The sequence below is a fragment of the Myotis myotis genome, unplaced genomic scaffold (assembly GCF_014108235.1).
Source record: "Myotis myotis isolate mMyoMyo1 unplaced genomic scaffold, mMyoMyo1.p scaffold_m19_p_6, whole genome shotgun sequence".
Classification (NCBI taxonomy): domain Eukaryota; kingdom Metazoa; phylum Chordata; class Mammalia; order Chiroptera; family Vespertilionidae; genus Myotis; species Myotis myotis.
In genome coordinates this window covers 60,816,479-60,831,275 of record NW_023416368.1, presented here as the reverse complement: position 1 = coordinate 60,831,275, position 14,797 = coordinate 60,816,479, and positions in this window count along the sequence as shown.

Here is a 14,797-nt window from a genome sequence, read left to right as displayed (position 1 = left end):
CATCCTTATGCAGATGACAAACTGTGACTGAGAAAGCAACCCATTTGCTCAGAATCACAATGAGAAAAACAGACTCTGACAACATAGCCCTTCCTCCTTTTTACTTCAGATGATTCTCTTAGATTCAAGAGCAAATAAAAAGGGGAGGAGACCGATGACAAGAACAAAGTGCATTTTCCTGTATATCTTGGTTATTTTTTTAACAAAAGAAGTTGGAAAATTTCTTTGCACAAGGTCCTGACTTGGTATGTTTGAAGAACTAAAAGAAGGCCAGTGTAGCTAAGGCATAGTGATCAGGGAGAGAGTGGTAGGAGAAAAGTCTAAAAAGATAAGCAGGTTCAGACCATGCAGCATGTTATAAGCCATATTAAGAATTTGGATCTTTATCTTAAGGAAAGTGTAAAACCACTGAATGGTTTTAAGTGAAGAGTAACATGATCAGATGTGACTCTGAAAGGAACACCCCAGCTGTTATGTGAGGAATGGACTGGAAGAAGGTAAGAGTAGAATCAAAGAAACCAACCAGGAACCTCCTGCAATGAATGGTCCAGGCAGGAGATGACTGTGCTTGCCCCAGGGCAAAGGTCTTAGAGTTGTCAAGAAGTGAACAGATTTGAAAATCTTTAATGAATTGGATAAGAGAATGGTTCTTGAAGAAAGAAGAATGCTCTGCAATAGTTTTTATGAAACTACAGCCTGCAGACCAAATACTGCCTGTATTTGTAAATAAAGTTTTAATGGACACACACAAACACAAATCCTTTGCACAGTAAATTAGGTTTCATTAAAATGAATATACAAAAACTAGTAACCAGATTTAAAAATGGGCTAAGGACTTGAATATTTCTCCAAAGAAAAAAATAAAAGGGCCAATAGATAAATGAAAACAATGCTCAACATCACTATCAGGGAAATCCAAATCAAAACCACAGTGCAATAACAGACCTGTTAGGATGGCTATTATAAAAAAAATACACACAAAAGATAAAAAGTGTTGGTGAGGCTATGGAAAGTGTTCAATGCTTGCACACTGCTGTGGGAGGCAAAACGATGCAACTGCTATGGAAAACACTGTGGAGTGTCCTCAAAAATTAAAAATAGAATTGCCATATGATCCAGTAACCCCAGTTCCAGGTATTTGAGGCTTATAAAATCTCCCAAGCTAAAGAAAGGGGTAGGGTTCTGGGGATACAAAGAAAGGAAGGCCATTCATTCACAGGAAGGGAGTCCAGAGGTTCAGAAAACGGAGGTTGCCTTGTTATGGTATGCAGATAGGTTTCTTAGATAAAAGTGTGTCTCTGGTTATACTGTACAGTGGGGCCTTGACTTATGAGTTTAATTCATTCTGAGACCGAGCTCGTTAAGGAGCTCGTTAACTCAAATTACTCTGTCAACTCAATGCAAAAAATCCGCGGAGAGGCAGCTGGTATCTCAAAAAACTCGTTAGTCGGGACACTCGTAAGTCAAGGCCCCACTGTAGTTCTCTTCCTGGTACAGGCCCATTTCCAATATACATTCTGGCAGTTGAGGAGGAGGTAAAGAGCCTACTGGGTTTTGATTGCCATCAGCTCAAAATGATCCTTATGACAAAAAGACGTATTTGAAAGTGGCAAAACCTGCTCCCCTTCAGGTCTTAGGTACTAATGAATGCAATGATTTTAAAACATTTACCTTTGCAGATGTTTGGACACAAAAATAATCCTGAAAAAAAAATCTGAAAGTATGACGTTTCTCAACAGAGCATTAAACAGATGGCAGTAACAAGTGCCATGTCTTAGTTTGGGTCTTATGGCAACTGCAAAGATATTGAATAACATCTGCAAGTGATTTCAAAGCAATAAAAACTGTTCTTGCTTAAAAGATCTTCCATAAATAGCTACATTGCCTCCTCAAACTGGCATTGCAAAAAGCTCTCTGTAGGATCATGTTATTTTGTTATTGGATTTTATGAAGGGATAAGATTCCAAAAAGCAGAACTTATTAATTAGAGCCAAATCATTTTTGAAATGCCTGTCACCAGTATTCCTAAATTCTAACCAATTAAATCTTTAGAATTTAATTATTTGAAAGAGGGAAACTCTGCTTAGAGGAATTTTGATGGCTCTTGAGAGAGGAGGGAGACCAGAAAAGGGAGATGGCAAAGATATATAGCTGAATGTGGAGAAAATATTGTAGAACAAAAATGTCAGATATTCAATTTTAAGTTTTCATATGCTGTGAAATAAAGCACTTTTATTTTCCCAAACCTTTTTTAAAGTTGCTACATTCTCAGAGACTTGACATGAGTGTGTATGTATGAGTGTATAGAATCAAAAAGGGGCTGAATTTCATGTTTAGACTGACTCCAGCAGACATAAAGAAAGTGCCATAACCCACATAATGGAAAGTGAGATTCCAATGGAGATAAAATGTCTGAGCCTGAGATGCCATAGAAATGCAACTGCATCATATAAACACACTTTTCTCTTTCTCTTTCTCTCTCTCCCTCTTCTCTCTCTCATCCCTCACTCCCAAAAATTTACAGAAGTTAATGTTGACCTTTTAAAAATATATATATATTTAAATCAAACTTATTTGGATCTATTCTAGTGTCTAGCTCTTAAGGATTCAAATTATGCAAGGAATAGTTGAAGAGAACAAAAATAGTAGCTAACATCTGTGGGGAACCTGTATTGTTATTTAATCCTCAGAGAAGATGTGTAAAGTCAGTTCCTTTGTAGCTATTTTGCAGACAAGGAAACTAAGACTTATAAAGGTTCAATAAAGTCACACAACTTGGAAGGGGCAAGGAGGAATTTTATTTCAGCTGGGCTCCAGAGTCTGTGCATATACCTCTGCTGAGCCTGAGCAAGAAAAGACTGGGAAAAGCATAATAGTTGTCCTAAAGCAATTATGTCACCGTAGTTAGCTAATGATTGACGGAAAAGGAAGCAAAAGCGGGAATCAGACATGGCTGAGCATGGTCAGCTGGGAAGCAGGAGCCTGTTGCTTCACCAGGAAGCTACAGCTTCACCCTCCTCCCCACAGGTCACTGGGAGAAGGGATAGAACAAAGGGGGAGATAGGACAAGGGCAATCAAGTCGAAATGGCACAGGGGAGGAACTAAACCATAGAGGCCTGTCAGTCTAACCTGGGAAAAAGATATTGGCCATTGGCTAAGGGGGTGGGCTCAATGCAAGCCCTTAAAACTTGGGAAGATGGTTGGTTATTTTGAAAAAGCTCCTGGTTAAAATCCCAGGAGACAAAGAGCTGTCCCTCTCCCCACACTCACCCCATGAGCTACTTGCCTGTTCTCTCTGTAGTAGCTGGCTGCATGGACTGTACACACAGGCTGCAGGCAGGATCCTGGGACAGCCGCAGAATAATGGATTGCAGCCGGGAGCTTGCTAAATGCTGGGCTGAAGTAAGCTTTATGGCACAGGATCTCTGGACATTTGCTCTGTTTCAGGCCCTGATTTCCCTTGGTGGGACAGATGGAGATGAGACATTGGATGGGCATCCTTTTGATTGTTTCTTTCACCACAAATAAACATTACCACCACACCCCATCCTTCCGTGTGAGTCCCCCAAAATGCTATTTCTCATGACATCACAAGTACCCCACTTCCACTAACAACAATTATATTAATTTTTTATATAAAAGGCCATTAGTAAACAAAAGGAACCAATCTCCTATTAAAAGGCAGATCCAGAAATAATTTGTAAGCATATCTGGAAGGAGTGTTATCTCCACATAAGGGATTCCAGCAACTAAACATGTCCAACAATGGAACTGCTGAGACATCAAAGCAGAGTTTGAACGATCATAGGACAAGAACAATATGGGAGATATAAGGTGGTTTTTAATGAGGTGGGGTGAGGGTCTGATGATGTCCAAGCTCCATTAAAGCCTAAGGTCCTATGAGCTGAAAATCTTCATAGAAAGTAAATTTCCCTTCTCAATTTTACCCAAATTCTTAGACATAAAACTAGAGTTCTTAGACTATTAAACATTTGGTGATAACCCAAATTTCAACTTCTGGCTTTTCTCTAAGTTGCAAATGATATTATTGAAATATTGTTTTATTATTTTAACTCTATCAGGAAATAATTTCTGATGAATAATATACTCAAATATTTTTACATAAACTATTACTAACAAGATCGCCCATCCCTGAATGTGTTCAATTTTGCATCTGTCCCTAGAATTCAGAAACAGTTCCTATGATTTTTGAAAAAGAATCAAATGCCTAAATATCCAATAGACATTTTATCTCTCCTTATGGTATAAGAATTCTTAAATAGCCATGATCTGTGTGGCCTTTAAATTAATGAAGCTGGGATAGTTCCTGGAGGAAATCCCAGTCTCTTTTGCATTGTTGTAGAAGAACATAAAATTTTGTTCAACCACAAAATGATTGTGCATATATCCACCCTACTCAGACTTTCTTCTCAACCAAAAGAACATTAAGAAAAATTTTCAGGATCATTATATGTATCAAGAAAGGGTATAAGGCCATGATTTATTTTAAAATATATTTTCCCATCATTTTTAGTCATTTCTGGATCAAGACAAGTCATATACTGATGGCTCTTCTATACTTCTTTCTGGAAAAGCAAGAATAAAGAAGCATCCATGTAGCCTGGCCAGCATGGCTCAGTGGTTGAGCGTCAACCTATGAACCAGGAGGTCATGGTTTGATTCCCGGTCAGGGCACATGCCCGGGTTGTGAGCTCGATCCCCAGTGGCGGACATGTGGGAGGCAGCCGATTAATGATTCTCATTGATGTTTCTGTATCTCTCTCCCTCTCCCTTCCTCTCTGAAATCAATAAAAAAATATTTTTTAAAAAGCATCCATGTATGTTCATGTGTGCTATGAAAGATGACACGAGTGGAGCCATATAAAAATAAAGCCATGCCCAACCTGTGTGGCTCAGTGATTGAGCGTCAACCTATGAAGCAGGAGGTCACAGTTCGATTCACATGCACATGCCCGGGTTGCAGGCTTGATCCCCAGTAGAGAGTGTGCAGGAGGCAGCGGATGAATGATTCTCTTTCATCATTGATCTCTCTCTCTCTCTCTCTCTCTCTCTCTCTCTCTCTCTCTCTCTCCCCCCCTCTCTCTTTTACTCTCTTTCTCTCTTCCCCTTCATCTCTGAAATCAATAAAAAATATATTTTTTTAAAAAATAGAGCCAGAGTAGCCACTTAAGAAGGCCTGTTATCAGAAAAAAAGTGAGGATAGTCTTTGTCCATTGCTAGTGGGCATGGGGTTCTTGGGTTACTGCTGGAATATGCATTTGCAGAGGCCCCCAGGGGAGGTGAGATGTGGTAGGAAGCTTTCTTTTCATGGAGTTACATCCCTTGGTTTCTAAAGTCCCACTTCCCCGAATCCAGTGCTGGAAGATGTGCAGCTGGGAATTCAGTAGAGCTAGAAGCAGAGCCAGTATCCAGAGTTTCCACTCCACATTGGAGTTGGGTTTGGTTTAGCGTTAGGCTAGATGTAGCCCATTAGTCCATTGTGTGGCATCCACATGGCTGTGGGCCATGTGGGAAAATACAAGAGAGCAGGAGCATGAGAGCTCTGCAGGCCAGGAGTCAAGTGCAACACGTTAAGAGGCAAGAGAGTGAACTCCTTGATTCATGAGAGTAAATATCTCAAATCTTCCCATGCTTGCAGTGGCCACGCCTACTCTGGCCAATGACCTGTTCCCAGGTGTGATTGACAGACCTGTACCTTCCCTATGTCACCCAGACTTTACTGGGCATGTGTCTATTCTTCCCGTGTTCAGTCCCTTCTCCCAGTGATCCGTGGTAAAAATATCCGGAAAGTACTAAACTGCAGCTTCCTGGTAAAGCTGCACAAATGGCATGCCCATAACATTTGGCTTTCTCCTGGCTCCTTTCTTGTCATTAAAAAGTTAGATTAAATTAAGTATCAGTACTTCTCTGAAAACCTTGTTTTCTTTATCTTCTGAAATGAACCAAACCACCAATATTCCAAGAAGTCAGTAAGAATAAGAAAATTCTTTTTGTAAGGATAGAGGAAATTACACTTTGACAATAACCAAATCCCTAACCAATCAATGATGTACAAATCTAGCCATTTGCCTGATAACTGTTTTGTTTTAGGGGAGGTAGCAAAGTTATGCTCAAAGACTGATTCTGTCTTTGTTATAGTTTATTTAGCTCAGTTTTGCTATGGGAATGATCATTTTACAAGCCAATAGCATATAGAATATTATCTTTTAATAAAGAAGATAAAGACATAACAAACTCCAAACAAATGATATTGATTACATTATTGTTCTAGGCAAGGGAGGTGAAAGGAATAAAGTCCAAATTTAGAGGAGTGCCTCTTATAATAGACTAAAGGCCCGGTACACAAAATTCGTGTGTGTGTACGGGGGGAGGGGGGGCGGGGTTGGGGGTTGTCCCTCAACCCGGCCTGCACCCTCTCGCAATCTGGACCCCTCAGGTAGGGTCCCTAGGCCTGGCCTGCAATCAAGGCCTATCGGGGCTTTCCTTCCCCTTCCCGTGGCTGCCAGCAGCTGGCCCCACCCCAGCCACTGCTACTGCTTGCCATCTGTGCAGCACTGTCCCCCCTCCCCCGCCACCAGTCACCTCCCTCTGCAGGTGACAGGCTTGGGGTGCGATCTCGAGGCCCCCAGATTGATCGCCCAGCAGAGGGAGGCCCCGGCCACCCACTGCAGCGCCACCGGTCAGGTAGCCTGAGCCTCCCTCTTTGAGGCGATTGATTGAGGGGCTCCAAGATTGATTGCTGCCCATAGGAGGCCCTGCCCACCCAACCGGGGCTCCACGATTGATCTCAGTGCAGAGGGAGGCCCTGCTCAATTGGCCAGGTCTCCACAATCAATCGCCGGGCAGCGGGTGGCCTGGGCCTCCCTCTGCGGGGGGATTGTGGGGCTCCCCTGACCAATCGCATCACACCCGCCTTGGCTGGCCTGGCGCCAGTGCGTATCATAGTGTGGTCGTCTGGAAGGTTGTCTGGACAGTTGTTCAGCTGTTCAGTCGTTCAGTCAATTTGCATATTATGCTTTTATTATTATAGATTGGTTTTTGAGGAGAGCTGGCTTAAGTAACTAGCAGCTAACTTTCAGCTGCCAGCGCAAAATTAAAAGTCACTGGTTGCTAGAACACGTTTTTAGGGAACCAGAGGCGCCAGTGGTGGCAGAAAAGCTAGGCTGCTCTGAGGGTTATCACTCCAGGGATATGGTTTAGCACCTCTGCCAACCAGAGTCGCCTTGGCCATGGCAGGAGCAAACATCTCAAGATCTTCAGAGAGCTGTTTAAGTCAGCAAAGTGTGCCTTGCCCAAACTAAAACTCTCCTAAGTCCTCACAGACTCCCAGTATTTACAGTATAAATGTCCCCTTGCTGTAGTTGCTTCTGACTGATCAGCCCCTAGTGGGGATTGTCATACTTACTTTATTCTTATATCTAAACACCTTAACATCTAAAAACAACTTTTATGTCTTTGTCATAAACAAGTGTATCAAACAATTTCTCTTAAATCATAAACAAGTGGATTTTCAATCATACTAAACCAATATACCACACAGAATATCAAGCCAATCTATGAAATACAAATCTAACCTTACCTCATCTAGAACCTATTAACTCCTTCTTTAATACAACTTACCTCATTTTCCTCCCCTTTCCCCATAACCCTGAACTTCAGTCCTGTGGGTTGGGGTGGGAGGGCAGGGGGGGCACTATTTGGGTTTCTGCCTGAATCGGTACTCTACAAATTGCTGTTGTTTTCGTCCCAAATCAATGTTTTTTGTTCAATTATTGCTGCGTAGGTTTGTACCTTGACAGTGCATACGTGCATGCATATGTATATTTCCTTTAAGGTTTTTATTGTGGATTCTATTAGCACTTAATGTATTTTCTGCTTTTTGCTTTTTATAATCAGGTCATAAATCTCAATGATGGATATAGAATTGAGGTCACAGTTGCTGCTCTGCATAGCAAAGTCAACCAGAAACGGAGGGTCAGCTAATGCTGTTCTTCATGGCTTGTTCAGGAGGACTTTAAAAGAAGACATCCATCTCTCTGGGATGTCGGCATTTTAGGCATAAAGACTTATGCTTTTCTTACCAGCGAGGATACATCCCTGGGGGTGTTATATTTTTTGCTAAGTATAGTAAGCTTTTAATGGTCTACTGCATTTTTATGTGGCATCTTTTCACAATGATATTTTCTGTGGGTCATTCATTTACTGCCTTCTGTAAATATTCAGAAAATAGCTGTCAGCAATCAACTCAGTGGAAGTTTCTGATTAATGGGGAAAGTTGAGTCATCCATGACTGGTCTATTCATCTTTTACTATAGTGCTAACAGAAAAGAAAAAGTCTTAATATCACTTGATTTTTTTTCTTTTGCTAGAATTATTGCAGTATCTTTTGGTTGATAGATTTGTTTGTGGACGGCAAATCATCTAATGTCGATTTAACCATATGCCTAACATTTATATGTTAAACATTTTAAATAACCATTTGTTAATATTATTCTAAATTAATAAACATATTATTTATTGAGCACATACTATGTACTGGAAAATAGTCTAAGGGCTCCAAATGCTTTATAAGGTTTTGCTTTCATTATACGCTAGGAAAAAGATAGGTGTATTATTTCCCACTTTACAAACGAGAGAGAAAAAAAAGCTCTGAACTTAAATTCACAGGTCTAAAAAGTAGCATAATATTTGAAAATACCATAAATCAGTATTTTCATACTAATTTTCCTAACAAGTTGTGAATTATAAAACCAAATACCCAGTCATGAGTAAGAGGGAAAGATCAACTATCAACAGGAATGAATAATGATATACATGCTTGCAATTCTTGATGAGGCTAATTATTAAGGCCACAAAATCATAATGAAAATATTTACATCAATATTCCAAGGGGGGGGGAAATCACAATGCTTTGCAATATTATATGATTCAAATTCTTTAGCTATATTTAGATACATATGTGTATATAGACATATACACACACTATGGACTACATTGTGTCACCTCCAAATTTCATACATTGAAGTACTAACCCTTAATGAAATGATATTTGAAGATGGGACATTTGGAAGGCAGTGAGGGTTAGAGGAGATCTTGAGGGTGGGCCCCCATGATCAGATTAGTGACTTTATAAAAAGAGAAAGAGAGAGCGATAATGCTCCACTATTTCAGGACACTATGAGAGGACAGCCATCTACAAGTCAGGAAAGACGTCTTCACCAGGAATCAAATGGCTGGCACCCTGATCTAATACTTTCCACCTTCCAGGACTGTGAGAAATGATGTCTTCAATGTCTGTTATTTAACATACTTAGTCTACGGTATTTTGTTATAGCAGCCTGAGCATACCAATAATACACACACACGCATGCACATGCAGGCATGCACACGCACATGCACACATACACATACACACACATGCACACTAAAAGGATTCATATCAAACTTAAAAGTAACTCCTTAGAGGAGTGTTAATGTGAATTTTGAAGGGAGGAAGGAGATGCTTACTTTCCATTTATGCCTATCTTGTGTAATGTTTGAAATTTTAATGAAGTGAGTATATTGATTTGTTTTTTAAAACCCAGACAAAAATTAAATGTATTAATGAGGGGATGACTAACTTTTTTCTCTTTGCTGAGTAGCTACAATGGAATACTAACAACATAAAAAATTTGGCACAAAGTAGGTATTAAAAAATTATATGTTGTTTTTAACAGAAATATATTTTGATGCAGTGACTTACACAGCATTTCTGATGATTTTTTTAATATACTACCTTATACATGGTATGTTATACTCCTGTTGGCAAAGACCCATCTCTGCACTCCTAACTCTGTCTTTTACCTCTGCTTCATCTTATTCTATAAAAACAGCATTTTATGTTTCTTTCCCTCTATATTGCAATGTACTTGGTAATTAAAAACTTCACATTTGAAGTAACTGACCTAATAAAAACCATTTTAGTCCTAGTTTAAAGTTTAAAAGCCATAAGATGGGATACTAACATCATTTTGCATGTGTAAAGGTTCATAGAATTGACTTTAAATGACCCACATGAATCTCCTAGCACACAGAGATCTAGAAGAGTGCATTAGAGCAGGCATGTAGAACGGTTACCGAAGCAACATTTTTTAATAGCTGTAGCTTTATATGATTACAAGTCACTATCTTTTATTACAATGACCAATTAGAAGGCAGCAGTCTATTTTATTAAACTGGAAATGCGCCTAGATTTTTCTTTGTTAATGCAAAGGACAAGACAGTGCTTCAATTTGAGTTTAATGGTCTGCAAATTCCCACCCTCATTTTGCAGCATGGAAATTTAGCCCAAGAAAGAATAGTTTTATTTATAAAAACTGGTCTCACTACCTTTATACAAGCAGAAGGCCCAGGGAGGATGAGCCATAAAAGAAGTTTTCCAAAGAAAGTGGAATTATATTACTACATTTACTCTTTAATTCCCACATTTCTAGGAAGAAAATGGAGAAGAGAATGAAAAACAAAAACTCAAGGTGAACTTTACAACTTTACTATGGCAGTTGAATACTGACTTTGGAAAGCAGAGGTAAAGACAGAGTTAGGAGTACAGAGAGTTTATTGGGAAGCGATATCTGTGAAAGCAAAAGAGAAGAAGCAGCCCGGCCTATGTGGCTCAGTGGTGGAGCAATGACCCAGGAACCAAGAGGTCTCAGTTCAATTCCTGGTCAGGCACATGCCTGGGTGTGGGCTCAATCCCCAGAAGGAGGCATGTAGGAGATAGCCAGTCAATGATTCTCTCATCATTGATGTTTCCATCTCTCTTCCTCACCCTTCCTCTCTCTCTAACAATCAATAAAAACATATTGACGGGGGGGGGGGGGGGGGAGAGGGAGAGAGAGAGAGAGAGAGAGAGAGAGAGAGAGAGAGAGAGAGAGAGAGAGAAAGAAGAAGAAGAAGGAGGAGGAGGAGGAGGAGGAGGAGGAGGAGGAGGAGGAGGAGGAGGAGGAGGAGGAGGAGGAGGAGGATCAGGATCAGGTCGGGGGAGCCAGGAGACAGCAATGCAAATCCAACAGTCTGTTTCCCAGGGGAGCGCAGGAGCAAAGATCAATCATCCATGAAAGGAATCACATTTGGGTGGGAATGGCTAGGCCTTTGTCCCACTGTCTTGCTCAGCGTTGACTAGCTCACCTCAAAAATAGTATAACCTTGATTCAAAAACTGAGGTAGACCTGAAGGGGATAATAATAGGAGGCTATCAGCTGGCCACCTTCCCACCTGGAAGGGGAATCAGTATGGCATATCTCCATGCCTGTCACATGTGGTATACATCTATTGGGTACACATATAAATATGAAAGTTATGTTTGGTTAGTTATACTACATTTTATTATGTATAATACAAGCACAAAAGTCCCCATGCATTGAAGAAAGACAAATGTTCATTTATTTCATCACAAGAAATCACTTACTTAATTTTCTTATCATTAGAAAAGATTATAAACAGAGAAAAAGGATTAGAAAGTATATATTCAGTTCTATGTCTAAATTATAGACAAAGTTAGAGTGAAGCCTATATAAAGAAGAGCATACTTAAGGTCAGCAGGAAGCTGACCCTTCTGAAAGTTTCACTGCCCTGGGTGGCCATTATCCTGGTCCCATGTTGTGTGGATGGCTGTTCCACGGACAGAACAAAGCAATTCCCCAAACTGGACTTGGACACAAAGATTATTCCAGTGTTGGTCATTGTCAGTTGCAAAGTACGCTGTAAAAGTCATTTCTCAGTTGCTTCAGTGGAGCTTGTTTACACAATATTCAAAGTTTTAAATGTGTAAAATAACTTAGTTAACACTTGATAGCTATAGCTACTTAATGAACTAACTTTTGAAAAGAAATTTTAGTACAAGTGATATTCCAAGATGAGGCCTCATCAGGCTCCTACTGGGAAGCAAAATCAATCAATCAATCAATCAATCAATCAACCTAAGTCTAAATCATCAAAGAAAGAGGATAGCCCAAGAAATGACTATCAGGGAAATTCAGGGGTAAGAGAAACACTGTTGGGGCTTAGAATATGTGGAAATCTCTAAAGGATGTTAAAGATGTGGCTTTCAGTATAGAATCCCTGGGATTCAGCTGAGAACAGAGTTGAAATGGTAAAATATTGAAACAAGCATACACATGCTTCCTTTTTTGCCCTTCACCTTCATCCCTTCTTCTGACTATCCCACCACCCCACGCACCCAGTGTCTCCAAGCTACTGCCACACCCTCGTCACTCAAATCTGAACAGTCCGCCACTCTCTCAAACGCCTCTCCCTTGCGTCTGTCACTTGACTGCATGCCAGTGTATTAACACAAGGAAATAACTAAGCTGCTCGATTTAAAAACTGAGGACATCATCTGATTGTTGTAACAACAAAGAGGTACGTAGATTGAGGATAGCAAATATGTGAAATTACAGACAGGTACCTAGACTAAGGATATCATGTGACAGTTGCAAGCAATATTCTAGGGGCTAAGAGTACGTTTTGCAGATAAGTTTATAGAAAGTACTGTACCTGAAGTCATCTTTTCATAGCTGACCCTGACCCCAGGGCACCAGTGCTACCCGTATCGCAATAAAGTGCAAAATGTTCACACATCCCTTCCTGCTCTACCCTTTTAGTTCTAATATATAGACATTAGAATGTATCAGATGAATCAACTGGTTTAAACAAAAGGATCAGTTGAAATAGTAGTAGTAATGTATTGGCGGGATGGGGGTGGGGGGGTGGAGAGGGCAGGGGGAGCATCTTTCTAGTTCATTATTCTGTTCCAGAATTTGGCACACTAAAATTAACTAAATTCAAGCAGATGTGTGTTTATGTCACTTTGAAGAGGAAAATATATCATTGTACTACACCCATATACAAAAATATCATTTTTATAGTATTCAAATATAATAAATTAATATCCAAATATTAATTATCAGGAAATATATATACACACACATATATATATGATAATGTTTGTAAGGTCTAAACATCCAAAATAATGTAACCACTTCTCCAAAAAGTATAACACATTAGAAATATCCAGTTGTTTTACTGAATCTTCAGTTTTCATCCAGATGCTTAGCTTACATAGCTCCATCCATCACCTGACAATTTTGAAACATATAATTTTTTAAAGGACAATCATAAAATAAAGGTACACAAAATTTATCTACAAGTGTTAAAGAGGGATCAAAATTATAATCAACTTAAATTTTCCTAGAGTTTACTTCCTCCTTAGAGAGGTGAAATATAAAAAAACTAACATGGTTGTGATCCCAGCTCCTCTATTTCTTAGCTATGGAAACAGGCAGGTTCTGAGATGGAAATATAAATGTGTCTAATGCATACAGTTGTGAGGTTTAGATAGGTTAATACATGTAAGGCACTTAGAAAAATGGATCATTATTTATTCAGGAAAATAAGCAAATAAATAATCTAGATGTAGGAAATGGCCCATTTATTGATGTATATATTGATTTTTCAAAAATAGAGCTAATTATCGATTGTTTATTAGAGACTGGAAATTTTATAATGTATTTGTTTAAAGATTCTCTGGTATCAATTTCTGGCAATTTGACTTGTTGGTGGGAATAGCAACCATTTTCTTTCATTTCATAATTTGTATACTTTAATACATATGGAGAGGATTATTTTGTAAGTACAGAAGAAAATAAGGTCAAGTTTCCCTAAGGAAAAAGTAAAAGGATAACTAAGAGAACTTATTGTATCTTTTGTCCATCAGTCTCCCTTAGACCAGGTTGAATCACATTAATTAGAGAAGTAAAAGCTAGAAGCTGGTGTAACTACTTTCATAAAATATTGATGAGATTCGATGTGAAGAATGAATGTCAGAAATTGACAGATTTTGAGAGAACCTCAAAGCACATTCTCCTTGCCTCTGCACAAAAACCAAAGCCATGCTATCACTCTGAGAATCCTGAGATGATGCCCTTGGCAAGGACTGTGATATTTTCACCATGAATGTCATCAGCCATGTCAGCAGAGTGGCTTTATGGAGTGACTTTATAAACAGTGGATGTCAAAAATGATGGGCGTCATATGATGAAGTGCAGGTGATTCATTGGCATAGGGCTGCTTTATAGGCAGATAGGAGACATGGCTCTGGAGATTCTCAGAAACAGTTGAGAAATGCTTTGAGATACTGCTTGAACATGAAGACTATTGTTGAGAATCATCAAAACTGGAGAGTAAAAATAAATGTGATTTCACTTGTGCCCCAAAGCTAGTATTTCCCAAAGAACTTTAGGATTATAGATAGTTACACCCAATGGATTCAGGCCTCTTGTTTACAGAATATAACGATATACTATCAACTAAAGCATAAGTCAGTAGTTTTAATAGCTTAGAATATAAAGAATAGATTATTACTGAAAGAAAAAGTTACTAGTATTAAAAATACAGTTACTTGAAACATTTTTTAAAATATATTTTTTTATTCATTTCAGAGAGGAAGGGAGAGAGAGAGATAGAAACATCAATGATAAAAAAGAATCATTGATAGGTTGACTCCTACATACCCCCTAGGAGGGATCAAGTTCGCAACCTGGGCATGTACCCTGACCCGGAATCGAACCCTTACCTCCTGGTTCATAGGTCGACGCTCAATCACTGAGCCACACTGGCTGGGTGAAACATTTTTAACTTATAGGATTAAAAATTTTGAAATAGAAAAAAAATAACATCTCTATTTAATTAATAGCAAATACTTTAAAGAAATGCTTAAAAAATAAAATTTGAGTTACT